At 40.5% G+C, this 27707-nt stretch overlaps 1 pseudogene; it reads left to right on the top strand.

Moving 5' to 3' along the window:
• The first annotated feature begins 1481 nt into the window (after nucleotides 1-1481).
• Nucleotides 1482-27707, top strand: LOC130868269 (vomeronasal type-1 receptor 2-like; annotated as a pseudogene).

Raw genomic sequence — 27707 nt, 5'->3', positions numbered from 1 at the left:
AAGCCCACCATTTATCTAAACCGGGAACTGAGTACCTGGTGTCAGGAGTCTTAGGGCTCTTAAGAGTCTCATTACATAACCTCAGTAAGAGGCAGCCTTACTGACTAGTCCCCCAAACACAAGCCTCTTGACTGGTAGTGTTGTCAAAAGCCTCAGATACTGCAATTTGGGTAGTTCAGGAGCTTGCTTCACGTGGGAGGTGTGGATCCAGGCAGAGATGCATACTTCCTTCAGTTGTTCCCAGATCTGTGTCTCACCACTTCAACGGCCTGTAGGTGGGAAAATGAAGGTCTAGAAAGAATAGCATCAGGATTATACATTCCACCTGACTCAGTGAGCAGTGGCGGTTCTCCACATAGGATCTCATAAGGGGTGACTTTAAATCACCCTAGGGTATTCCAAACCCGGAACAGGGAAAAGGGAAGGAGGACTGTTCTGTCATTCCCACAGGTCTCTAGCTCCAATTTTGTAAAGGTCTCTTTTTAGAATGTATATTTATCCTTTCTACCTGACCTGACTCTGGGGTTGGTAAGCACAATGTAATTTTCAATTGATTCCCAGTTGGGTGGCCAGTCCCTGACTTACCTGGGTAACAAAGGCAGGTCCATTATCAGACCCGATTACCTTGGGTATCCCAAACCTTGGGAAGATTTCTTATATGATCTTCCTAGTCACCACATTGGCTGTCTCAATCCTGGTAGGAAAAGCTTCTACCCATCCTGAAAAGGTATCTATAAAAATTAATAAGTACTTGTTACCATACCTGGCTGGCTTAATTTCTGTAAAATCTATTTCCCAGTAGGTCCCAGGCCGGTTGCCCCTGAGCCTCTTCCCAGGAGTATATATGGAGTGTCTTGCATTAGTTATAGCACAGATCTTGCAGCTTTTGACTACTTCTTCTGCCAAGTCAGAGAGTCCTATAACATAATAGTCAGAGGACCTAACCACATCTTTTAGTTTCTTGGCCCCCAAGTGGGTCAGGTAATGTAAGTTGGTAACATATTTGTGTCCTTCTTTTTGTGGGAGGACTAGTTTTCCTCCTTCTGTCTCCACTGCCCCATATGGGGTTTTCTTTACCAGTCCCAATTTGCCCATGACTTAATAGTCCTCGGGGGTGTATCTAAAGTTGGTTTCACGGATATCATGATAATCTTTAGGCTTGTTGACTGCCAGGATCATTGCTCCCTGGACCGCCTGTTTAGCAGTTAGATCTGTCATCTGATTTCCTTTAGCCACAGCATCTGAAGTTTTTTGGTGTCCTGGACAATGTATGATGGCTACCTACTTTGGCAAATGTATGGCGTTGAAGAGGCTCAAAATTTCAACAGTCCTCTTTGTCTGTATTTTGCTCTGTGTATTGGGCAGTGGCAAAAGCATACCTGCTGTCAGTGTAGATGTTGAGACTTTTCCCTCTGCCATTCGTAGAGCTAGTATCAAAGCCACAAGTTCGGCTTTCTGTGCCAACATCCTTCAGTGAGGCTATGCCCAGACTACTTGCTTTCCATCCACCACCACTGCCCCTGCCTTCTGCTTACCTTCAACCGCAAAACTGCTGCCGTCCGTATACCAGCTCGGACTTCCAGGCCAAGGCTGATCCTTCAGATCATTTCGGGTACCAGCTTCTTCTGCCAAAATGTCAGTGCAGTGATGGGTAGATGAGGTGTCATCCGCCTCAGGCAGTAGGGTAGCAGGATTGAAGACAGCAGGGGGAGCGAAGGTCACTGGTTCAGTCAACAAAAGGCTTTAATCACCTCCTGCCAGTTCGAGTCTCTTTCTAATAAAGGAATGGGACACTCAGGGAAAACCAGGAAGGAATGAGTCACTTGTCCTCTCCCCAAATCTATAGTTTGTAAGGTGGTTCACAGATATTGGTTCTGTCCAGTTGCTCCAATTACTATAGTCTTTTTATTCTTTAACTTCCCCAATGGTTGTTTCAGCACAGAGTGTTCAGCCCCTATGTCCACTAGAAAATCCATAGGGGTTCCCTCCACAGTCAAGGTTACCCTAGGCACAGGGGAGGGCATCCAAGCCCTGTCCCCTCTAATCCATCTTCTAGGGCTGATGGAGGAAGGTCATTGGTTAATTAATAAAGAAACTGCTTGGCTTCGTGGGTTAGAACATAGGTGGGTGGAGTAAACAGAACAGAATGCTGGGAGGAAGAGGAAGTGAGGTAAGATGCCAGGCCGCTGCTCTTCATGGTAGACGTGATGAAGCAAGCCACCAGGTCAGACATGCTGAATCTTTCCCGGTAAGACTGGTGCTACACAGACTACTAAATATGGGTTAAGGCAAGATGTGAGAATTAGCCATTAAGAAGCTAGAACTAATGGGCCAAGCAGTGTTTAAAAGAATACAGTTTGTGTGTTGTTATTTTGGGGCATAAGCTAGCCAGGCGGCCGGGAGCTGGGTGGCAGGAACGCAGCCCGCAGCTCCTTCAACAGAATGGCCCCCAACGTGTGGACAACTAAATCCACAGAAAGCCTGAGAAAGCTTGGGAAAGAATAGAGTACAGCATGGCTTCTTGGGAGCAGCAATTTCTCAGTTCTGCTCTGCTAGCTAGAGGCAAGCAAGTGCTCTTATCTAAGAGAGGCTTCCTGACTCAGCTTTAGTTGCAAAACCCTGCAGCTAATTAAGAGGTCCTGCCACGAAACACTTAAATGGTGTTGATAAAAGCCGACTGAATGCTTGTTTGTTTTCAGCAGTAGCAGGAAAAAACCTGTGTTGTTTTAAAATGCTGGCTTTCTGGGCCTTCCAGCCAGGGCAAACTCTGACTGTTTGAGGCAGGAGGCCGACTACAGAAAGAGGACTGGAGTGTTGTCTATTGGAGCTTGCTTGCTGGCAGGGACCCTGAAATGCCATAGAGTTGTGGCAATAAAAATGGCTATAGCCAGTACCTCTGCCATGAGGCTGAAAGCTAAGGAATGGACCACAGCTTTAATCCTATCCATATTGCTTAGTAATTTAAAGGCTTGTGTGGTCAGAAAAAGAGAGATATACAGTAAAAAGAGATTCAAAGACAAAGAAAACCTTTAAGTGATTTACAGTGTGTTTAAAAATATATGCAAGCAAAAAGTTAAAGTTCTTAAAAGTAAAAAAAAAAGGAAGAAAGAAAGTAGTTGGGTGTGGTAATACACACCTTTAATCCCAACACAGATTAAAGAGGTAGTTTGACCTTTGTGACTTCAAGGTGTGGTAGCACTCGCCTTTAATCCCAATGCCTGGAAGGCAGAGACAGACAGATCTCTGAGAGTTCAAGGACAGCCTGGTCTACAGAGTTATTCCAGGACAAAGATATACAGAGAATATAAAACAAAAGTAAAAATAAACAAAATAGAGTTAAAAAAAAGCTGCACAAAGATGGAAAATACACAGAGAATCTTGATACTGTATGCTATTATGCTCTCTTTGAATTGTTTGAATGCTGAGAAAAGAACAACAGCTGCTAAAAGATATTTGTTTATAAATGCTGCTGAACTAATCCAACATAGATATTTTGAAAATACCTTGACTTTAGAATTTGGATCTAAGGACATGATGCTTTGGAAAAAAGTTTCTTCTTTTGTTTTCACAGGGGATGAGACCCTGTGGATTACTTCTATCTCAATATGGTATGATAGACCACGCCCTCCCGAAAGGTTGCTGTGAACACCCTCAAAAAATTACTTTGCTCAACTGCCGACTGAGATGAACCTAGCAGACAGGTTATCCCATAAAAGACCTGAATAACAGTGCCCCCATTCAGCAGGAAGCAGTTAGGGGAGAAAAAACTGTGCCCATGTTCCCAAATATTGTTTATAAATGTTCTTTTACATTTAAAGGGGGATATGATATAGGTATGAATAATTTGCATTAGTATAGATTTTGCTTTATTGATAGAAATTTAAGGTCAATTTTGTTATATGTATATGTATTTCTGATCTTGGTTAAGGTATTGTGATTGTGTAGTTCATGTAAAAATGTAATCTATATAGGTTGTTAATGGATAATCATTAATAATAGTCAAGTTTGTAGTCATATTAGTTAGGTTTTCTAGATGTACATAGATATATTTTAGATAGGCATTCTTCATATCTTTCAAAGATTATAGAATATGGCATTTTAAATGTTTTAATAACTTAGGGCTTTTCATGACAATGAGACATGTCTGCTCCTGGCAGCACCAATCTACTTCAAGAGGAATATGGGCATCAAAGAGGCTCCTTATTGAGTTTGATAGCCATCTGGGCAAGAAACTGCTCTTGCCTGGACTATTATATAAACTGGACACAGAGAACCCTCAGAGAGAGGACTGCTGAACTTGCCTAAAGGTGAGATGATCTTTCAGGGTTCCTAATTCATGAATGAGTCTGCGAGACATTCTACAGGATACAGCAGATAGTGACTGAACTGCCTTTGAAATTTCCTGCTTCATGGAAATGTCTCTGGATACCACGGGTCTTTAGGACAAAGATGAATGCCCCAACGGTACAGAGGAACTTTGGGTGACTGTCCAGGCAGCGAGATGTCTCTGTGATTTTTAGAGTTTTGTAAGTTGCTTACTTCTCATTTACTTAGGTAATATTATATCCTTCTGGAGTCTTTGATGGAGTTGAAGAATAGATAGATAGTTATAGCTGTTTTCCTTTGTTATGATAAAAGATAAAATAGATGTAAATATTGTAACTGTAATTCTTGCTTGATAACTGTTTTGTTATATGTAATTTTGCTATGTTAAAGTGAAAACCTTTCCTTTTTGTTTAAACAGAAAAAAGGGAAATGATGGAGGAAGGTCATTGGTTAATTAATAAAGAAACTGCTTGGCCTCATAGGTTAGAACATAGGTGGCTGGAGTAAACAGAACAGAATTCTGGGATGAAGAGGAAGTGAGGTAAGATGCCAGGCCACTGCTTTTCAGGGCAGACGCGATGAGGCAAGCCGCCAGGTCAGTCATGCTGAATCTTTCCCAGTAAGACTGGTGCTACACAGATTACTAAATATGGGTTAAGGCAAGATGTGAGAATTAGCCATTAAGAGGCTAGAACTAATGGCCCAAGCAGTGTTTAAAAGAATACAGTTTGTGTGTTGTTATTTCGGAGCATAAGCTAGCCAGGCGGCCGGGAGCTGGGTGGCAGGGACACAGTCCGCAGCTCCCTCAACATAGGGCCAGTACCTTAGAGGTCCTTCCTTTCTCCTTTGGGCATTCTCTTGCCCAATGTCCTTTTTCTTTGCAATAAGTACATCAGTCTTTGTCCAAGGGATGCCTCTGTCCATCTTCATTCATCTTTGTTCTTCCGTTGCCCAGGTTCTATCTGTCTAGGTCCTGTCTTTCCTTTCTCTCCTACCACTGTAGCCAAAATTCTATCAAATTTCTCTCTTGTCTAGGATCCCTCCAGTTCTCTCTCTTCTGCCTCCTGCCTTTCTCTCTCTTGCTTCTCTTCCTCAGTCTCTCGCTTATGAAACACTTTCTCTGCCTCCTTAACCAAATTTTGCAAGATATAATCTTGCAACCCTTCTAACCATTGTAACTTTTCTTAATATCTGATGCTGACTGTCCTATGAAGGCCATAGCTACCGCTGACCCTCAGAGGTTGGGTCAAAGGGAGTATAACACCTGTAAGCCTTAAGAAACACAAATGGCAGAGCCCTGCGGTGATTGATTGGCAGCTGCTCCCTACCTGCTTTAAGTTTGACCTTGAAAACGGACACAGGGAACTAGATAAGGCTCATATCTGTTTACACATTTTTTAACCAAAATCTCTTGCTTTTTAGACAACATACCAAAAAATTCTTTTGCTTTTTAGACAACATAGCAAAAATTTATCTTGCCTTTTAAACAACATAAAAACTCTTACCAAAGTCTTTTTTGGTGGTTTCTCAGTGGGGATGTATGCCTACATTTTAAACAAGAACAGCATATAAAATCCTATATCAATGTGAGACATTTGAGACCAGCAATAGGTTTTTTTAACATTAACCAACAATAATTTGTAACCAGCCCCTATAAGTGATGACAGATACTTATAACCCATAGGATCTGAAAGAGTTCTTCACCTGTGGACCCAAGCCTTGGTCAGCTTTGACCAAAGGTTCGAGGCATGCAGCTCCCAGGGCAGGCAGGGGGACCTTGTCCATCAGCATGGGGCGGGGAGCAGGGTGGTAAGCAGCACTGGGGAAAAAAGATTGTTAACCTCTTTAAGCCATAGCGATTACCCTCCGATTTTTTTGTTTAGTGTTTGAAATCCTATTGGGGTACATCCACCTTCTACAACTGTGTCTGGCAGCCTCGATACCTTGTAACAGCAAGGCTGACTAGTCCAGCCATCCATACAAGCATGCTGCCCCGCAACCATGTGCTTGGGGCCGAGGCTGACTTTTTTAATGAAATATACTCCTATGCTTATGGCCCTATCTCTAAAGTCTTGTAAGTCGTCACAATACCAAAGTCAAAGAAGTCATGATTTGAGTATGTCAGCATCGGTCTAAGTCAGGACAAAAGCACAACACACATTATACAGACATACAGGACAAAGGCGCCAAACAAGCCAAAGACACAGCTTCAAGCTGCTTCATGGGTGTGACCCGCCCCACTTTCTAAATGAGACCGCTATCCACGCATGTCTCTACAGAGAACTGACCATGCCACTTATGTGTCATGCCACAGAACTGAGAAACGCCACCCGCGTATCTCACCAGACAACTGAACACACTACCTGAGTGTAAGACAAAACAGAGACCGAAGATATACAAAGGCTAACAAAACCTAGAAAGAAAAAAACCACTGATCCAGGGTCAATGTCACAAGTAAGAAAACAAAAGACTGAAGACACACAAGACATGCAAATAAATGTCTGTCTCTACAGAGAAAGACAAAACCATTCCAGAAATACAGATGGCTGAGAGGACATAGTTCCTCCAATCCAGGAGGACTTCCATATCCTCACCAGCACCCAGACGGGAGTCTCCCAGATGACCCTGGGTCTCTTCTCACCTCCCAGGACATCTCCCAGGGCAGCAGTCAGAGATCTAGCATGTCTGCTGATCACTGATCACTCCCTCCGTCTCCTCCCAAGACACGAGCAACTGCAAAACCGATAATACAGAACCTGAACTTAGCTCACACAGAAACACAAAGACAGAGACACGGCTGTAACCTCAAAGTATAGAACCTGAACCTGAATTCAACAGGCAAGGAAACACAAAGTAAGTCACGACTCTAGACCCGAATGTACAGAACCTGAACCTGGATTCAACCGACACGGAAACACAAAGGCACGACTGTAAACTCAAATGTACAAACCTGAACCTGAATTCAACCAGCACAAAAACACAAAGAACATGCCTGAATTCGACCAGCACAGCACACAGACAAAGGCACACAATGTCTCACCTCCAAGCCTCCAAGTGGGTCTTCGGAGATGAGGGTAGTTACTAATCTTGGGACGAGCTCCCAAATGAAAAACCCCTGGTATGGGGAGACTCTCATTCAAGTCTCGGGATAACACAACCCCCCCCCCCGCCAGTAACTCACAAGAGACCATGCTTGCTGCAATCACACGAGGTTTAATCGATGAGATGAGACGAGAACCAGTGCACTGGGGCCGAGACTCACAGTCCACGCTGGGGAAGAGTTCGACCCCGAGTGACCTGGAGAAGGGGTTTTTATAGGAAAAAACCACAGCCCAGTAAACCAAAAGGGGCAGGGAGGGTGTCACAGAAAATTCTGAAAATACCAGTAATGATCACAAGGGGGCAACTTCCTGCCCCTCAAGATGACTCTCAAGGTTATAATAAGCTGGGTCCTGAAACACAGTATTCCAAAAGTACCAATGATAATCACAAGGGGGAAACTCCCTGTTTCTCAAGATTATTCTCAAGATTACAATCTAACTTTATCTTCAGCTAGAAACACAGTCACTGAACTGACTAATCCTAGATTTCTGATTTTCTCCCTGCTTAGATTTTGGGCTCTATTTTTTTCCTGCTAGGGGGTTCTGGATTTACCCAGGTCTTTCAGTGCATGCCATGTTCTTTGATATCAACTTTCTAGAAGTTTCATCAAAATGCTTTAAATCGTGTGCAATTATATTCTTTGTATTTATACATTTCTTCAAGAAAATATACCTCTGGCCTCTGCCTTTCTCTGAAGGAATTGTGTTACTAACATACTTTTATAATAACATTTTCTAAGATAATTTCTCATTTTGAGCAAAGAAGAAATTGGTCTCAACTGGGGCACTCCAGTACCCTATTGCAGGGTTCTCTGACAGAAAGAGAAGAGGCAGAACCTGACATGCTGGACTTTCCCTAGGGCTTAGGGAGATGGTGAGTGTCAAATCAGACCTACCCCCTGGCCACCAGGGAGAAACAACTCACTGAGTCGAGAGTCTGCTGAAGCTAAATCTCATTTAATTGTATTAGGTGGGAATTTATATAGGGGTTGGGATGACTGGGATGTGCCGAGGTGGAGCAAGGGCCAATAATATTTTTCACGTTAGCAGTGGCTGGGCAGAGGCGAGCCTAGACTGGGCTGTGCTCAGTCACTTTATGTGTATAAGTATAGCCACAGACAGGTCTCCAAACTCGAGTTAGGCTCAGGAAGTTACACTGGGCCTCACCAAACTCACGTTAGGTTTAGGAAGTTACCTAGCCAGTCCTCATGAAGCCCAAACCCTAACTATGCATAGTCCAGTTATATATACTCCAGTGTTGAAAGAAAAACACTGAGTAATATGATGAATTGTTATGGCATGAGTCTAAGGACTTCACTCAGACCATGAAGAAATATACCCCACTTCTTTCTGTCAGCAGGAAGTACCATGGATGGAGAAGGACCAGCCAGTGGCTCTGCAAATTAGATCCGTACATGGAGTATTGTAGCACAGTGGCTTGGAACTGGCATGTACCTACCTTCATGAATTCTACTCTGTATTCACATATATGGTAGTTCTAAAGTTGTTGAAAAATCCTTTTTTCTAGAGAGAATTGAATCCTAAGTCCTGCAGGGAACAGGGTGTTACCCTTGGTAGGGCAATTACACAGAGGGTAGAGGTGTTTGAACCACAGCACAGAAAAAACTAGTCTGAACCAAGATCATCTGTGTTGTGAGGCAGAGAAGCTTGTATCTTATCTTGGGAAAACATGACAGTCATGTTTGACAGCATTTTATGTTGATTTTCATCCTGTGGAAGTAAAATAGTTTCAACAAAAATGAGGAGACTTTTGTCATCTTCTTTTCAATGTTCGATGCTTGATTGATTTTGTAAAGGGAGTCTTTTAGTCTGGTGCACAAGAAACAGAATAAATAGCTGAGAATGACCTTTGGCTTCTTCTTACCCATTGCTGGGGTTCTAGGGCTGCCTCGCTATTTCAAGCATCTGTTTTGTTTGTTTGTCTGTTATCTTCGAGAATATTTCTCTATTATGTCCTGGCTGTGCTGGAACTTGCTATTCAGTCCAAGCTGGATCCAGATTTCCAGAGATCCATTTTCAATGGTCAGATCTGTCCTGGGATTAAAGGTGGTTGTTGGGATTAAATCATGTGCTGGGATTAAATTCCACTAGCCTTCCTCTAGCATTTTAATTGTTAGGCTCAATTTTGTCCTCTTAATTAAAGGAACATGCCTTTAATCCCAGGACTGAGGATCAGAGCAAGTGTCTTTGACTTTCAGGTCAACCTGATCTTCATAGGAGTTTCAGTAGAACCTGGGGAACATAGAGAGACAGTTCCTCAGACAAAATAAAAAAAAAAGAAAGAAAAAGAAAAAAGAAACCAAACCAACAATCCACTTAGAAACCAACCAACAAACCAACCAACCAAAACACACACACACACATGCACGCACGCACGCTTACATGCACACAAACAAAATCTAAAAGAACAGAAACAAACCAAATATAAAAACAATATAGTTTAAAAAAACAGCCTCAACATGCAATGTGATCCTAACGTATTTTTGAGTATGTGAGCAGACTAACCTACAAGTTACCCATTTGCCAAAACAAGATAGAAAAGGAAAGAAAAAGAGAGAATAAAGAGTGCCTTATTCTAGAGACACATTTTATAATTCCTCCATAAACTATAGTATTCACATCGTGTGTATCAAACATGATGGTTTATTCCAAAATAAAATACATGCCACTCTCCCTGCTTGGAGAGATGAGCCTACTTAAATCTCGGTGTTTTGTGAGACGGCTCCTGGGTGCCTCCTACCCTCTGACTCATTCCTCTGCCCTTGGTGTGAGATTGTTTCCTGATAGCAGCAGTTGAGATTCAAAACTTTCTGGAAATCAGGTAATTTTAACAGGTTTGAAAGAACCATATGTAAGAACACAGGATCAACAGTCATGGGACAAAAATGCCTGTCTTCATATACCTTTCAATGTGTCATCACTGTAACTATGATCACAGTGACGTAGAATGCTTGAATAGAATGTATTTTCCTTCCATGGAAACATCAAGCATTGCATTAGAAATTAGAAATTAGAAGTAGACAAGAGAGCCGAGCAAAAGTTGGGAGCATGGGAGTTGGGCTGGTGGGAAGGGGAGAGGGGAAGATGGAAGAAAGGGAGGATTGGGGAGAGCTTGGGGGAATGGGATGGTTGAGATGGAGGAAGGATCCATATGGGAGCAGGGAAGAAGATATCTTAACTAAGGGAGCCATTTTAGGGTTGGCAAGAGGCTTTGCTCTAGAGGGGTTCCCAGGTGTCCCAGGGGATGTACCCAGCTAGGTCCTTGGGCAGCAGAGGAGAGGGTGCCTGAACTGGCCTGTCCCATAGTCACACTGATTATTATCTTGAATATCACCATAGAATCTTCAACCAGTGATGGAAGGACATAGAGATAGAGACCCACATTGGAGCACTAGACTGAGATCCCAAGGTCCAGATGAAGAGCAGAAGGAGGGAGAACATGAGCAAGGAAGGCCGAACCACGATGGGTGCGTCCACCCACTAAGATGGTGTGACAGATCAAATAGGAGATCACCAAGGCCAGTTGGACTGGGACTGAATGAGCACGTGATCAAATCGGGCTCTCTGAATGTGACTGACAATGGGGGCTAACTGAGAAGCCAATGATAATGGCACTGGGATTTCATTCTATTGCATGTACTGACTTTTTGGGAGCCTAGACTGTTTGGATGCACACCTTCCTAGACCTGTATTGAGGAGCAAAGGCCTTGGACTTCCCATAGGGCAGGGTACCTGACTTCTCTTAGGACTGGAGAGGGAGAGGGAGGGAAATGGGAGGAGGGGTGAAGGTAGAAATTTTTAATAAATAAAAAAATAAAATAAATATTATCTTGTAAATTATATGGATCTATTAGTGTCCCTTTAATAAAAATATAATGTGCTATGCTTATAAAAAAGAAATGCTTATGTGATTCAATCATCCATAAAAGTTTCTTTCCTAGCTTGGTCTTCTTGGGTCTGTAGGCTTTGATGGGACAGTGGAATTGCCACAAATCAGACTGAACTGTGTCCTTCCTCACCAGGAATTGGCAATAAAAAAATCAGAGGAGATCAACAAATCAGTTAAAGAACATCAATAAATCCAAGAAGAAACAAATGTTTGAAGGAAAACAATAAAACTGTTCAAATAAAGAGAAGTAGTAAAAATAATACAAACTAAGGGAATTCAGGAAATGGAAACAATAGGTAAGAAAGAGGAACCACAGATGCAAGCATTGCCAACTGAAAGCAAGAAATGGAAGAGAGGATCTTAGGCATTGAAGACACTACAGAAGAAAATAGATACAACATATTTTGTTTACAGAAAATGTTAAATCTGTGTTTTTCAACACCTTTAGGGGTTGGATGACTCTTTAATAAGCGTAGGCATATCAGATATCCTGCATATCAGTTATGTATGTTCCTGTGCATAAAAGTAGAAAAGTTACAATTCTGAAGAAGCAATAAAAATAATTTTATCATTGGGTCAGGGGCACCACAACATGAAGGCCTTTAGTAAATGTTCGTAGCAATTATGAAGGTTGAGAATTCAAGAGGTTGAAGCAGATGGTTCCAAAGTACAATGCTAATAATGAGCCCTGCCCTAACCCTTTCTAACCAAAGCACCAGCTATGTGTGTAAAGAAATACAAGTAGCAACATAAAAAGGTTTTTAAATACACTGTGAAATTTCCTCTAGGTAACATTATTATTTAATTAATTAACCTATCTTAAGACTTGAGAATGTGTCTACTTAGGCTTTGAAGCATAAGTCTTTAATACACATGAGGGGTCGGCAAGAAGAAACAGAATAGGATTTTACAACCTGAAAAATGTGGACTCCAAAGGGGAAATCTGGGTTTGAAAGAAATCATATTTGCAAATAGTATAGAGAATGGGGACTCCCCACCAGACAGGGAGTAACCTTCACATAGAAGGAAGTGGCTCCTTTTACACAGGAACATCTTTTTAATGTCATACTTCAAAAACTAGACAGAGAAACAGTGTACCCCACCCCATCTATTTCATCAATCTGTGTTTCCAGTGTCTTGGTTTAAAAGGAAAAATATTCAACTGGTGTGAAGTGTAACACAATTGTGTGTCCTGTGCAGAATGGCTCTGATTATCCTCTGATTGTGATCAGACTCTGAGCATTCAACTTAATAATTACTATTTCCGACATCTTTCCTAATAGACCAATTCTTTTCATAGCAAATGTGTGTCCTTAATACCATCTACTTGAAAGGCTAAGATTTACTTTCAAATTATTTTCACTTAGTATTATTTTGGAGTAAAAGTAAGAACAATTACGTAAACAAATTTACAAAAGCATTTAGGAAAAGTGGAGAGGAGCCTTTCTCATGAGTCCTTGGAGGGCTCAGTGTATTCCAGGAAGAAGCGTAGTTGACTCCCAGGTTCAATCCTAAGCAATGCCCTAGTCAGTATTGGAGAAAATATGAACATGAAACACTGTGTTGCCCATGGTGGCTTAGTGAGTCAATCCAAATTACAAATACATTAACAACTACATATAAACAGGCAGGCAAACATTCATATTGTGAAAGAAAAGTCAAACACTGCCAACAGTTTCCTAAAGAAAAAAATAATCCTGTAGGTCAAGATGTCTTTATAACAGTGGAAAACAGCAAAACAAGTGGCGATAGTCTAGAATAATCAGCTTCTCCTGGCAACAAGAACTGCACACAGCATAGATTCCATAAATAGTAATTTTAAAGTTGCTGGAAAGGCATAAGGCAGATATCAGGATACCTCCACTGCCGTCGTTTAAGCATTTCTACGAGGACACCTCCTTACCTGTTTAGTACCAGTTTACTGTAGTGGGGAACTAACAGTGACTCCAAGTCCACCGGTCTATGCCCATTACCTCCATCTTCACAGAATTCATTTTCTCTGACCTCCTTACCTGATTCTGCAAGCCAGCTTCCTCCCCTTCTTACCATCACTGTGGAATCGCTTATTGGTGAAACATTTGCCCTTTCGGTATCTATCTGTGGATAATACTACAGTACACAGCTTCCATATCTAGTCATTTCCACCTTCTCTTTATTTACTTGCTAGAATTTGGAGCACATTTCAAAAACCTTAAAGGGGCCAGAGAAATGGTTCATCTCAATGTGAGGATGTGTATTCCATCTGAGAGATCCTCAAGGGGAAAACAGAAAATCAATTTCCAAACAGTGAACTAGGGGAGGGAAAACATCCTTGAGCTTCTGGTCTTTGTTTCTTCCAAGAGAAACACACTGTCCTCTCGCATGAGCTACATTCCTCAATTTTAATAAAGATTCAATAGATAGAAAGATATTTCAGTGGACAAAGGTGCTTAATACAGAAATCCAATGCCCTGAGTTTGAATCTAAAGAACAGAGTTAAAGCTCAGATCCAAAGGTTGGACAGATGGCTATATCAAGAAATTCTTTCAATAGCTCTACTGAATGTAATGCAGTTGGGAGGGGAGGTAAGATGTAGAAAAGAGAAAGTAAGATAGGAAGATAGTTAGGTAAATTGAAGGAAAAAAGTTTTAAGGAAGGAAGGAAAGAAAGGAGAGTGAGAAAGAATAAACAAAATTGATTCAAGAACAAACATACAGGGTCAGAAAAAAATGCTGGTATTGGATTTGGAAGAGGGAAGTTCAATTGGCTTTTAAATGAAATTGAAGCTATTTCCTCCTCAGGGAAATGGTCCCAATTCTCTCAAACCAATGTAAATCTTGTTCCCTTAATATACTGCTACCAAGACTCTTCTTTTCATGCTTCTATCTTCTTTATCAGCCTCTCTCTCCCTCCCTCCTTCCCTCCCTCCCTCCCTTCCTTCATCTCCATCACCTACACCCTTTCTCTGCCTCTTTTTGCATGTCTCTTTCTAAATTTTAGGTGCTGGTTTGGTTTGGTATTTCCAAGACAGGGTTTCTCTTTGTAGTTTTGGATGTCCTAGAACTAACTCTGTAGTAAAGGGTCACCTACAATTACTGAGACATGCCTGCCTTTGTCTCCACGTGCTGGTTTTAAAGGGATGCACCACCATCATATCTCCCTGCATGTCTGTTTTTCATAGAAGCACTATTTGTAATAGCCAGAACCTGGAAACAACCTAGGTGCCCCTCAATGGAAGAATGGATAAAGAAAGTGTGGCACATAAACACATTTGAGTTCTAATCAGTGGGGGAAAAAATGACATCTTGAATTTTGCATGCAAATAGATGGAAATAGAAAACATTATACTGAGTGAGATAACCCAGACTGCGAAAGATGAATATGATATGTACCCACTCATAAATGGATTCTACCCATAAACAAAGGACATTGAGCCTATAGTTCATGATCCTAAAGAAGCTAAACAATAAGGTGAACCCAAAGAAATATATATATATCCTCCTGGAAATTGGAAGCACAAAATCGCCAGGCAAAAGTTGGGAGCATGGGGGTGGGGATGGAGTGAGGGAAAGGGGAGAAGGGGAGAGAAAAGGGAGAAGGGGAGGATTGGGGAGTGGGATGGTTGAGATGGAGGGAGTGTGGATATGAAAGCAGGGAAGACGATATCTTAATAAAGGGAGCCATTTTAGGGTTGGCAAGAGGCTTGGCTCTAGAGGGGTTCCCAGGTATCCAAGAGAATGTCCCCAGCTAGGTCCTTGGGCAGCAGAGGAGAGGGTGCCTGAACTGGCCCTATCCTATAGCCACACTGATGAATATCTTGCATATCACCATAGAACCTTCATCTAGCGATAAATGGAGATAAAGACAGAGACCCACATTGGAGCATTGGACAGAGATCCCAAGATCCAGATGAAGAGCAGGAGGGAGAACATGAGCAAGGAAGTCAGGACCTTGAGGGGTGTGTCCACCCACAGAGACTGTGGGACTGATCTAATATGAGCTCACCAAGGCCATCTGGACTGGGACTGAACGAGCATGTGATCAAACCAGACTCTCTGAATGTGGCTGACAATGAGGGCTGACTGAGAAAAAAATGATAATGGCACTGGGACTGCACGTACTGGCTTTCTATGATCCTAGTCTGTTTGGATGCACACCTTCCTAGACCTGGATGAAGGGGGAGCAGGAGGAAAAGTGGGGGAGGGGAAATAGGAGTAAGGGAGGAGTTGGAAATTTTTAATGGTATTATTTATAAAGCAAAAAAAAATGGTTAAGAGACAGAATTGAAGAACAATTTAAAAATAGGAACAAAGCAAAAAAAAAAGTTTTTAGAAGAAAGATTGATTTGGATTTTTCCTTCCTCTTTACTAATGCCACTAGGAATCACACCCAGGCCTCACAAAGGCCACAAAACTATGAACTACAACCCTACATATCATACTAGATAGCCTACATATTGAAGTATTTTATTCTCTTCATACATTGTATTCTTCTGTTTTAATATTTGTTTTGATTTTAATATAGAAATGGGTGATAAAGAATATTACTACAGTAATTTAAAATTGCTTTATATTTGATAGAATAATAGACTGGCTTTTGACTGGGAAAACTGAATATTTTAGAAACTTGAAGATTAAGAGTTAGAAATTGAATAAATTACAAATAAGGAGCAAATGCACAATAGAAGATTGTTTATTTCTTGGTATTTTAGCTATCTTGAGATGTAATTCATAGTTTAACAATTCTATTTCTAATTTTTACTAAATACACCCCCAAATTGGTGTTTCTATGTCTTCACTTCATGTGTTATCTGCAAGAACATGCAGATACAGTGCTCTTGTCATATGAATAGATATACATGTCTCCATCTGGAAAATATGAAGAGGTATGTTTGTTTGTCTCTGTTCTTCTTGTCTTGTTGCCGTCTAGAGTTTCACAAGCTGTCATATATATTCCCAATGTCAGGGTTGCTGTGAATAAGTAAATTCCAAACCAAAGCAACAGCATCAAAACTCCACCATATTATATTCTATCTAACATGTTTCTAACTTTCCTTACGTACAAAAATACATTCTCATCGTGTCACCCTAAATTCTACACTAGTAACCTGTGAAGCAAAGCCAGTAATGTATTTATTGACTCTCACCATTGTAGCTCTGTATCATACAACATTGAAAGAAGTTCTCAGTTATTAATAATGTTGCTATTATCTTGTAAATGAGAAACAAATGTAAACTAAAAACCTTTCTCATGTTAGCATCTGTAAGTGTGCAGTTCAGCTATGTAAAATATGATTCTATTTTTCTGCAGCTGATCTCCAAAATATTTGCAGCACAAACCCAAATTTTGTGCCCATGAGACCAACATCCATATCCTTCTCTTTGCTAACCATCATTCTATTATCTTTTGTACTTTAATTATTCAGTGGCTGTTGACGACGGCATGTGCACCTTAGCCTGCACACGTGTGTGGAGGTTAGAAGGTATACTTTGGGTGCTGAAATTTTCCTTCCACACTTTACTGCTCTCTCATCATAGGACTTGGCGGGAAGTGCTATGCGGGCTTTCTGGGTCTCATCATTTCAGTTTCTTTGTATTTGGAGTTGAAAACTGCAGGTTCAACAGCCATAGGGAATTATACTGCAGTAGACCTGGTCATAGCCCTCAATAGAGGGCCTATGGCATCTATCCTTGTAGCACGTATCAACTTTCACATTATAAGATAAATGCTGTATACACTGTGTTGTCTTCAGGTGTTTGTTTCTTGATGGACTTGTAGAATGATTGCATGTTTCAGCTATTTTAAATGATTCTACTTTTGAGGTGACTAGGGATATTATTCAAAACCCTAATTTTAATTTCTCAATTTTATTTTGCTCTTCCTAAGAAATGGAATTGCTAGAAATTATAATAATTCTTGTTTTATGTAAAATAACATTTTACATGCAAATGGCATGTACACCATGAGAACTTCTTGCATACAGATATCTATACAAGATAATTAATAACATATCAGAATTGTCTTAGAAAATGCATTGCTTTTAGGAAGGAAATGATTGCAATCTAAAATATATTGTATGAATCACATATGTATATGTGTGTGTGTGTGTGTGTGTGTGTGTGTATAGTCCATGTTGTTTGAGAAACACTGAAAGGACACAACAAGACTGCTTTCCTCAAATGATTCTTTGAAGAAAATGACAACACTGCCACTTTATCACTAATAATGAAATATTACAATATTGTCTTACAACTTGATGAACTGATTTAAAATTCATATATAAAAAACAAGACTGTGACTCAGTGTTAGAGTACTGATATTTTATTAGGGGATGCTTAGTTTGATCCCCTGTACTTCCAATATTATAAAACTTCTGTAGGAGAGAAATATCATAAGAATGACCATGGGAATTTAGGTATTGAGTGTACAGTTGTAATATTGAATTGACTATGACTACTGTCATTAAATAGCAAAATTTACTATGAAACCAGAATACTTACTTGCTTTAGCTTTATAAAAATTTTAATAAGCCTACATTGTGATGTCATCAAACTAATTCATTTCTTATTCTCCTCTTCTAATTTTCTTCTCCTCACCCCTGATTCCCTCTTACCCTTCCACATATCTGCTACAATCCTTTTCACTTTTCACAGCACAGTTATCCTATTGCCTTCCCCTTGATTCCCCAATACCTATTTCACCCTCATCTGTGGATCTCCTTTCTGGTTTCATAGCCCATAACCACGTTATCTCGACACTTTCAATACATTTCCACATTGTGATCAATATCTCTGTTCGAGAAAAAGCATGCAATATTTTCCCCCTAAGTCTATATCACTGCTAATTTTTAAAGACTGTGTAATTCCTGAAAACTTCATTTTCCTTTCCTGATGAATAAAATTCCACTGTGATTTAAGACCATGGGATTTTAATCTACAGATGAACATCTAGCATGGACATCATTTCCCTGCTATTGTGAAGAATGCAGTAGATTACATGGATGTTCAAGCATTTCTCTGGTAGGACATAAATCCTTTGGTTGTATGCCCAGACATTACAGAGATGTGTTATATTGTAATTCTATTTTAATGTTATGAGAAATCTTTGCATTTATTTCTATAATAAATATAGTACTTTACCCTCCTATAAGTATAGAATAACAATCAATTTATCTACATCTTAATGAATATTTGTTGTTTATTTCCTTAATGTTAATCATTTTTAGGGGTGAAGTAGAGTCTCAAAGTATTTGTAATCTGCATTTCCCTGAAAGCTAAATATGTTGAACACTTTTAAAAATCATTATTGCCCCTGTATGGTTTTTCTTTAAAGAAGTGTGTCTTCATTTCATTAACGGTTTTGTTGACTGGAAGATACGTGAAGAGCATGTGTAGTCTTTATTTTCCTTTGTACATTCTAGTTTTTGAGATCCTTAGTGAAGTACAGAAGTCAAAGATTTTCTCATAATAAGATTGTTCCTGTAATGCCATGCTTTAAATCTCAGTGTATTTCCTCTGCTCTTACTCTTGTTGCCCCTCAATACATCTTATATTACTAACATTTTCCTCAGAGAGTTTTAGCATTTCAACTCTATAGTAATTCAACATCTATTTTTGTTAAAGTGAGTGTATCTAGACATAAACCCATGCTTTCATGTGAATATCCATTTTGAACAATGTCATTCCGCATCATTCCGTCTGTTCACCTTGTCACCCAAACATCATCAAAGAAGTGACTGTGTCTCCTGAGTTTCTACAGGAGAACTGCTGAGACTCAGCTGGGCAACAGCAGGGAATGCCAGTCTCCTCCTTTATCCTTCCTACTCAACACAGTTCATTGCCCATGTGGGATTGTTTCTTCTAATCTCTGATCCTAGTACAGCATTTGCCATAGAGAGTAACAAGAGTTGATGATCCAACATGTAGGAGACTCAGTAACAGTACTGTTGAGGTTGGTAGTGATTTATTTCAATTTTGTTGGAAAATAACAATACTAATTCATACAACTTCCCCGTTATACTTTCCTGCAGATTCTGCACAATGGTTCTTTTGCTCCACGTGTTCAGTAGCTTTAACTCCTGCTTTTATGTTGCTTAATTTCTTTTAATTAATACCTGTTTACACATTATGTGATGATCTCTCACTGAAACTTTAATTGCATTCTCTCACTGTATTCCCTTAATTACTGGTGACTTTGAGACTCAGTTTGGATGTATTTTGGATATTTCTGAATTGATTTAGGAATTTTAACAAAGTGTGGGATCCATCTCTGATTTGTTTTATCATTTAAGTTTTAGTAGTTTAGTTTTAAATATTATTTTGAGAGCTTAATAAGTAAGAGTGCTCACTGCTTTGGATTAGTGATTCATTCCTAACCTCTACTAGTGACTCACAATTGTCTCCCAGTGCAGCCTTAGGAGGTGCCAATACTTTGGCCTCTGTTGAGCCTCACATTCACAAGCAAGCTCCCAAACACACACTCAAAGAAACACAAGAAGAATCTTAAAATAATATATTATGAAATAGCCAGACTATATAATTACTCACCTTAAATGTGAATTTCAAATATTTTCTCCTATGTCTCTTAATGAATTCTGAAGTCAATTTGATATGAACTTCATAAGTAATGGTATGTCCTAAAGTGCTTTTTGTTGAAAACATACACAAAATCAATGAAGTTTAGTCAAATCAATGAAGACATATATCATATTAAACTTTCACTCTTTCTTTTATTCATTCATTTTTCTTGTTTATCATGGGTTTGTCTGTGTGTATCACTGACTCTGTGGAACTCCCTTTATAGAACAGATTAGCTGCAAATTCATAGATTGTCTGTCCCTTTCTCTTGAGTCCTAAAATTAAAGGTTCCACTACCATGTCCCGGGAAACATTAAACTTTCAGAAACATATTCATTATTTTCTAATGAGAGAGCAGAGATTATACACTTTTATTTAAAAAATCATTTTTTAAGACTCAAGGTAGTGGCAAAATCTTTTATCCCAGCATTTAAGAGGCAGATGCAGGAGCATCTCTGTGAATTATAGGTTAACCTGGTCTCCAGGGTAAGTTCCAAGACACGTTCTGAAGCTACACAGAGAAATACGATCTCCAAAATACAGTAAAATTACTTTAAAACCTTCTTTTTTAGTGAGTTAGCTATATAAATACAATAGAGTGATGAGTATTTTAATTAAGCTTACTTTATAAAGTGATGTACACTCATAATGTTTTCCCATGATCTATTGAACCTAATAAATTTATTTACTTATTTTTTTATTAAAAATTTCCACCTCTTCCCCTCCTCCCATTTCCCTCTCCCAGCCCCCAATACCCCTCCCCTTCCCTCTCCAGGCCAAAGAGCAGTCAGGGTTCCCTGCCCTGTGTGAAGTCCAAGGCCCTCTCCCATCCAGGTCTAGGAAGAAGCATCCAAACAGACTAGGCTCCCACAAAGCCAGTACATGCAGTAGGATCAAAACCCAGTGCCATTGTCCTTGGCTTCTCAGTCAGCCCTCATTGTCAGCCACATTCAGAGAGTCTGGTTTGATCACATGCTCTATCAGTTCCAGTCCAGCTGGCCTTGGTGAGCTCCCATTTGATCAGCCCCACCCTCGCGGTCCTGACTTCCTTGTTCATGTTCTCCCTCCTTGTGCTCCTCATTTGGACCTTGGGAGCTCAGTCCAGTGCTCCAATGTGGGTCTCTGTCTCTATCTCCCCATCGCTAGATGAAGGTTCTATGGTGATATGCAAGATATTCATCAGTGTGGCTGTAGGAAAGGGCCAGTTCAGGCACCCTCTCCTCAGCTGCCCAAGGAACAAGCTCCTTGGACACCTGGGAACCCCTCTAGAGTCAAGTCTCTTGCCAACCCTAAAATGGCTCCCTTAATTAAGATATATACTTCCCTGCTCCCATATCCACCCTTCCTCCATCCCAACTGTCCCATTCCCCCAAGCTCTCCCCATCCTCCCCTTCTCATTTCTCTCTCTCAGTCTCCCCTTATCCCCACCCAACCCCCACCCCTAAGCTCCCAATTTTTGCTTGGCAATCTTGTCTACTTTCAATATCCAGGAGGATAACTATATGTTTTACTTTGAATTTAGCTTCTTATTTAGCTTCTCTAGAATCACAAATTATAGGCTCAATGTCCTTTATTTATGGCTAGAATCCACTTATGAGTGAGTACATACCATATTCATCTTTTGGGGTCTGGGTTACCTCACTCAGGATAGTGTTTTCTATTTCCATCCTTTTGCATGCAAAATTCAAGATATCATTGTTTTTTACCGCTGTGTAGTACTCTAATGCGTATATATTCCACACTTTCTTATCCATTCTTCTATTATTATTTTTATGGTATTTAATGACAGTGTTTCTCTGCAGCTTTGGAGCCTGTCCTGGAACTAGCTCTTGTAGACCAGGTTGACCTCAAACTCAAACAACCTCCTCTGCCTCTCAAGTGCTGGGATTATAGGCACTCACCACCACTGTCTGGGCAAAATTATTTACTTTTTAGTTGGAATGAAAATAACTTCTGACAACTTGATGATAGCAATTTTCTCTTCTCCCAGACTTCAGTGGAAATGTTTATAAATTCTGCAATACTATTTTATTATGTCATTTGATATTAACAAAGCATTTAATACCCAACACCTAATCATAGAGACTTGAATTTTGCCAACTCCTTGTAGATCGTCACAGAAGTCATTCCACAGAAAATGGCACACTTTTTGTTTAAGGAGTTTCTGGATGACATTTGGATGTAAAATGATAATATATATTTACTGAGAAAAGAGCAGGCTGTCCCTGTATGCCATGGGCCTATTGAGTAGCTTCCAAGCAATCACAATCAGCCTGAGTAACTCCAGGTGGATCAAGTTTAAATCCAGAGACTGTTGGTACTAATGAGTCCTGGCCTTCAGCTGGACGTTGGGATTAGATTAATGAGTCCTGGCCTTCAGCTGCTCTTCCCTCCTAGAACCTTCTAATTAAAGTTACTAGAAGCTGTGCCTAGCTTAGAGGATCAGAGGATGGGATTTTCACCTGTTGGCCATTGACTGCTGTGTCTTTAAGCCTACATGGTGCTAATAAAGAAGGGCTTTTGGTATCAGTGTTAAAAGGTCTGTGTGTCCGTCTGTCTCTGTGTCTGTGTTCTCAACTTCCAGCCCCTTTCCCAAAGCTCGCAAACTGGGGTCTAGCGCATAGAGACTAGCGCATGTTGGGACTAATGAGTCCTGGCCTTCTTCAGCTAGATGTTGGGACTAATGAAGCTGAAGGCCAGGACTCATTAGTCCCAACAAGAGACATGTTTGTCTGTCCCTCCTGCTCACTCAGTTGGCTTGTACACATGCTTTTAAATATCTTGGCTCCAGCAAGAATGTCAGATCCCATTTCTGACAAAAATGTCACTAGCTGGTTGAGCTATGGATACTCCTCAGGGTTTGTGTCCAGTAATGTGACAATCTCTGTGTATATGTCCTTACTATGCTTCACTGATGGCCTGTGATTGTGTCTCATGGCCTGCTCAAGTGTCTCCATGGTAAGTGTCCTCCCCTTCTTAGCGTCATTGTGGAATTGTTTATTGGTAAACATTTGCCCTTTTGGAAGATCATCACCATAATTCACATGGCTTAGGAGTAAACATCCTTAGAAACATTGCTGAAAACAACAGATTGTTCCTGTTTTTGTTCTTGTTTTCAACCAACCACAAGAGTACAAAACAGATCAAGTGGGACTGCGAAGGCCTGTCCTCTAGGGACCCAACACTTTTCCTGTTGCAATCATGAGGTAAACATCTCCCAGAGTGTTTGCAGATCCTACTTTGCGCAGGAGCCATTGTCACTTGGGGGAAAGTTGAGCTGAGCAGTTGGGGACTTAGAGATATCATCTCCAGACTTCACGAAAGAATCCTGGGTTGAAAAAAAGCTCTGCACTTCCTTGTTCAAGGTCATTTGCTAGTGACTGGGGCTTATAGAACTCTCTGATCTGTGAAGACATTCTGGTCTGGATTCTCCGAAAGATTAAGCTATGGCAGTTCAGTATCTGGATTCTGACTTGAAGGTCTATTTAAACAGATGTGTAAGAGCTATAAATTAAAGAGAAGAGACATAATTAAAATCAAAAATCAACTGAGAATTCTCTCAAAGATAGTTTCCTGGAGTAAACACTTCATAGTAGTATTTACTTCCATAGAACAGAGCAAAAAGTAGATTTAAAGCAGAACAATATATGACTCAGTTGGGAGAAAAATCCTGTGGTAAGGAGCATAAGACCTACCATCATATTATAGCACGGTATGCAGTAGCTCAAGGTTTTGTGTTTCTCCTGCAAAATGGGAAGTTCTACTGTAACTGATCCTCAAGTTTTAAATTTCACCCTCTTTTCCCATTCTAAAACGCCATAGAACAATCCTCCCATGGGAAGAAAAAAATAAAACAATTAAAAGTCAATGGCCAGAAGCATTAAATTCTCAGGGCAACAAAGACATATGCATGAACATAAACATTGCTCATTCCCACTCTTGAGTAGTCTTCAGAATTTAAAATGTCAAAGCCTTGATCAGAGAGGTTGTCCAAAAGACTACACTCCACCATTGATGATAAAAGACCCCGATAAATCCAGACCCTTCTAGCAGAAAGAATAGAGCCAAAAATCTAGCAGAAAAAATAGAGCCAAAAATCTATCAGGGAGAGAAGACCAAAAATCTAGGTTAGCCACTTCAGTGACTCTGTTCCAGGAACTAGCTGACTATAAAATTAGATTATAATCTTGAGAATAATCTTGAGAAATGGGGAGTTACCTCCTCGTGATTATCACCGATATTTTCGGAATTTTCCAATGACGCCCTCCCTTTGGGTTGTGGTTTCTTCCCCTAAACACCCCCTCTCCCAGCTACTCAAGGTCGAACTCCTCTACCACTGCATGGGAAATGAGTTTCAGCCCCAGTGCACTGGTTCCTGTCAATAAACCTCGTGTGATTGCAGCAAGGACATTCTCTTGTGAATTCCTGGAAAGTCGTGTTACCCTGAGACTTGAATGAGAGTCTCCCCACTCGGGAGGTCTTTCAATATCTTCCCATAAATGTTTTTCAGATTCTCCTGAATCCCAGAAAAGATTACACACGCACACACATACACACACACACACACACACACTTATCTAATCAAGTACAAAGACAGTAAATCATTCTATTCTCCAACTTGAACTCTTTCTCAGAATTTCAAGCTTCATTCCAGGAAGCACTAGGAAGTGGTGCACACTTCAAGGTAGCTGAGGAGAGCCAAGGTCATCTATTCACATCATCACATAAATGATGCCTACCTAACCAGAGCAGCAAAAACAAGCAAGGAAACACAATAAGGGAAAGCCAATTTTCCTACTGATTGAATCATGGATGGAATCCTGACTCAGCCCCAGCTCTATTATCTCTGAGGCAACACAGTCTCTTGATGCTTTCCTGAAAGAAGAACACATCCTAACCAAGCATTGTAAGTCATTGCAGTGAAAGGGGACTGTATTCCTGAGAAAAATGTCAAGTCTGGCATTAATGTCCCATGACTTCTGATCCTGCATTCTTACACATAGCTCATTTCAAACTTGTTAAAATTTCCAGATGTCCATAGAGTTTTGGATCCCAAACGCTGCAGTGAACAAGGTAAAACACTTGGCATTTGAGTAATACAGACAACAGGAGGCACCCAGGACCTGTCTGGTGGACAACCCAGAAAAGACAGAGGCTTGACCAGGCTAATCTCTGAGAGTAGAGAGAGGGGCGTGTATTTTATTTTGGGAAAACATGATGCGTGATAGACACAATATGCAGACAGTAATTAAAATGTGTGGTCAAAAATAAGGAGGCTATTTTCTCTCTTCTTTTCTAATTTTTGGTATCTGCTTGTTTTGTAAAATGGTGTCTTGTAGCCTAGTCTGCTAAAACACTCACTAAGTAGTTAAGAATGACCTTGCTGACAATCATGTGGTTTATACCTCCCTAGTGCCTGGGGCCCAGAACTGCCTTAGTACTTCATTTGCAACCATTTGTTTTTGTTTTGTTTTTTTGTTTTGTTTTGGTTTTCCCTCTGGTTTTGTTTGGTTTTTTTGAGACATTGTAGCCCTAGCTGTCCTGGACTTCACTAAGTAGACAAGGTTGGTTTCAAAATTGCATGCACTTGTTTTTGACTTTTGGTTGCTGGGATTAAAGGTGTGTGCCATTATGAATGGATGCCTCCAAGCATGATAATTGATAGGTTGAATTGTTTCCCCTGGTGTTCATACCTTGAGGTCTTAACCCCAAAGACTGTGTTCTCTTATCAAAAAAGTGCTGACCCTCAGCTCAAAATTCAGAACCCTAAATGCCATTACCTGCAAGTTTGAATGTTGAAACTTCAAGTTCAGTTACCCTAGGAAAATAAAAAAATGTCACATGATAGGAAAAGAATTCGACATTTTGGGAATGGATTAGCAGATGGTAGAACCCTGATTCAATGTTCATTATAAAAATACATGATTTGTCTGCATTGGTATTCAATCCTATTGATGATAGTGTGGATTTTAATAAATGAAGCCATGCTGGTCAAAGGAAGCATTCATATGAAAATACTTGTTTTCATGAGAATAAACATGCCACTCTGCGTTACTATTTATTTCTCACCCATGAATTCAAGAGATATATTTTAATGTTGTTTGGTTGGGGTTTTTTTGTCTTTTTTGTTTGTTTGTTTGATTGATTGTTTTTTTTGTCTGCTAAGACAGGGTTTCTCTGTATAAACCTAGATGCCCTGCTATTTATATTAGACCCTAATTTTGTTGCTGTTATTATTATTATCTGTTTATTTGTTTTTTATCTGTGGCTTTGAAAGCCCTGGATAAATCCAGGCCCCCCCACCCCACCCAGCAGGAAAAAATAGAGCCAAAAATCTAAGCAGGGAGGGAAGAATCAGAAATCAAGGAATAGCCGGTTCAGTTTCAGGAACTAGCTGAAGATAAAGTTAGATTGTAATCTTGAGAATAATCTTGAGAAACAGGGAATTGCCCCCTTGTGATTATCATTGGTATTTTTGGAATTTTCTATGACGCTCTCCCTACCCCCTTTGGATTACTGGGCTTTGGTTTCTTCCCTTAAAAACCCTTTTTCCCAGTTACTCGGGGTCGAACTCCTCCCCTGCATGGGTTATGAGTCTTGGCCCCAGTGCACTGGTTCCTGTCCTGTCAAATAAACCTCGTGTGATTGCAGCAAGGATGGTCTCTCGTGAGTTACTGGGGTGGGGGTGGGGGGATCGTGTTATCCTGAGGCTTGAGTCAGAGTCTCCCCACACTGGGGGTTCTTTCACTTACTCTGTAGACCTTGCTGGCCTCGAACTCTCAGAGAGCCACCTCTCTCTGCCTCTTGAGTGCTGGGATTAATGCTTGTTCCACCAAGGCCCAGCATCAGGAGACACAAATTAACCTAACACTTAGAATGCTTGGAGAAAGTCATGGGCCTTTAATTCATGTGCATGCCTTTAATCCCAGCACTGAGTAAAATAAGTAGGGAAATTTCTGTGAGTCTGTGATGTCTGTGAGTCTGTGATGGAGGAAGGCTAATAAAGAAACTGCCTAGACCCATTTGATAGGCCAACCCTTAGGTGGGCAAAGTAGACAGAACAGAACACTGGGAGAAAGAAGCCCAGTCAGTGAGTCGCCATGATTCTCCCACTCCAGACAGACGCAGGTTAAGATCTTTCTTGGTAAGCCAGCTCATGGTGCTACACAGAATATTAGAAATGGGTTAGATCAATATGTAAGAGCTAGCAAATAAGAGGCTGGAACTAATGGGCCAGGCAGTGATTAAAAGAATACAGTTTCCGTGTAATTATTTTGGGGCATAAGCTAGCCATGCGGGCGGCTGGGTGCCGGGGACGCAGCCCTGCCGCTCATATTACAACAAGTCTGAGCCCAGCCCCTTCTACATATTGACTTCCAGGACAACCAGGGCTACATTAAGAGAAATTCTCTCAAAAAACAAACAAACAAACAACAACAACAAAAAAAAACACAGACAAACGTAACAATGCCTGAAATAGAGAGAGAGGCAGCCCTAGAGCCCCAGCACTGGGCATCTAGAAGCCATAGGATTTGAGTGAGAGGTCATTCTCAACTTCTTACTGAGTCTATGAGTAGAGTAGTCTGCACGATAATATTTTGAACAAACAAAATAAAAACCATTTTAATTCCTCCTCTCTGCAGACAGAGATGAGACTGGTTCAGCCTCTATCTTTTCTGTGTTGTATTTCAGACACTTTCTGGCTGCCTCCTGTCCTCTGTTTCATTTGACTGCCAAGGATTTGACCTTGTTTACTGCAGCATTAGGGATCCAAATAACCCCAGAAATCAGGAAATCTTGTCAGCTTTAGAATAA

Source organism: Chionomys nivalis, chromosome 2, assembly GCF_950005125.1.
Source record: "Chionomys nivalis chromosome 2, mChiNiv1.1, whole genome shotgun sequence".
Classification (NCBI taxonomy): domain Eukaryota; kingdom Metazoa; phylum Chordata; class Mammalia; order Rodentia; family Cricetidae; genus Chionomys; species Chionomys nivalis.
Note: the sequence above shows the minus strand (reverse complement) of the source record. Positions and strands in the feature narration are given on the sequence as shown.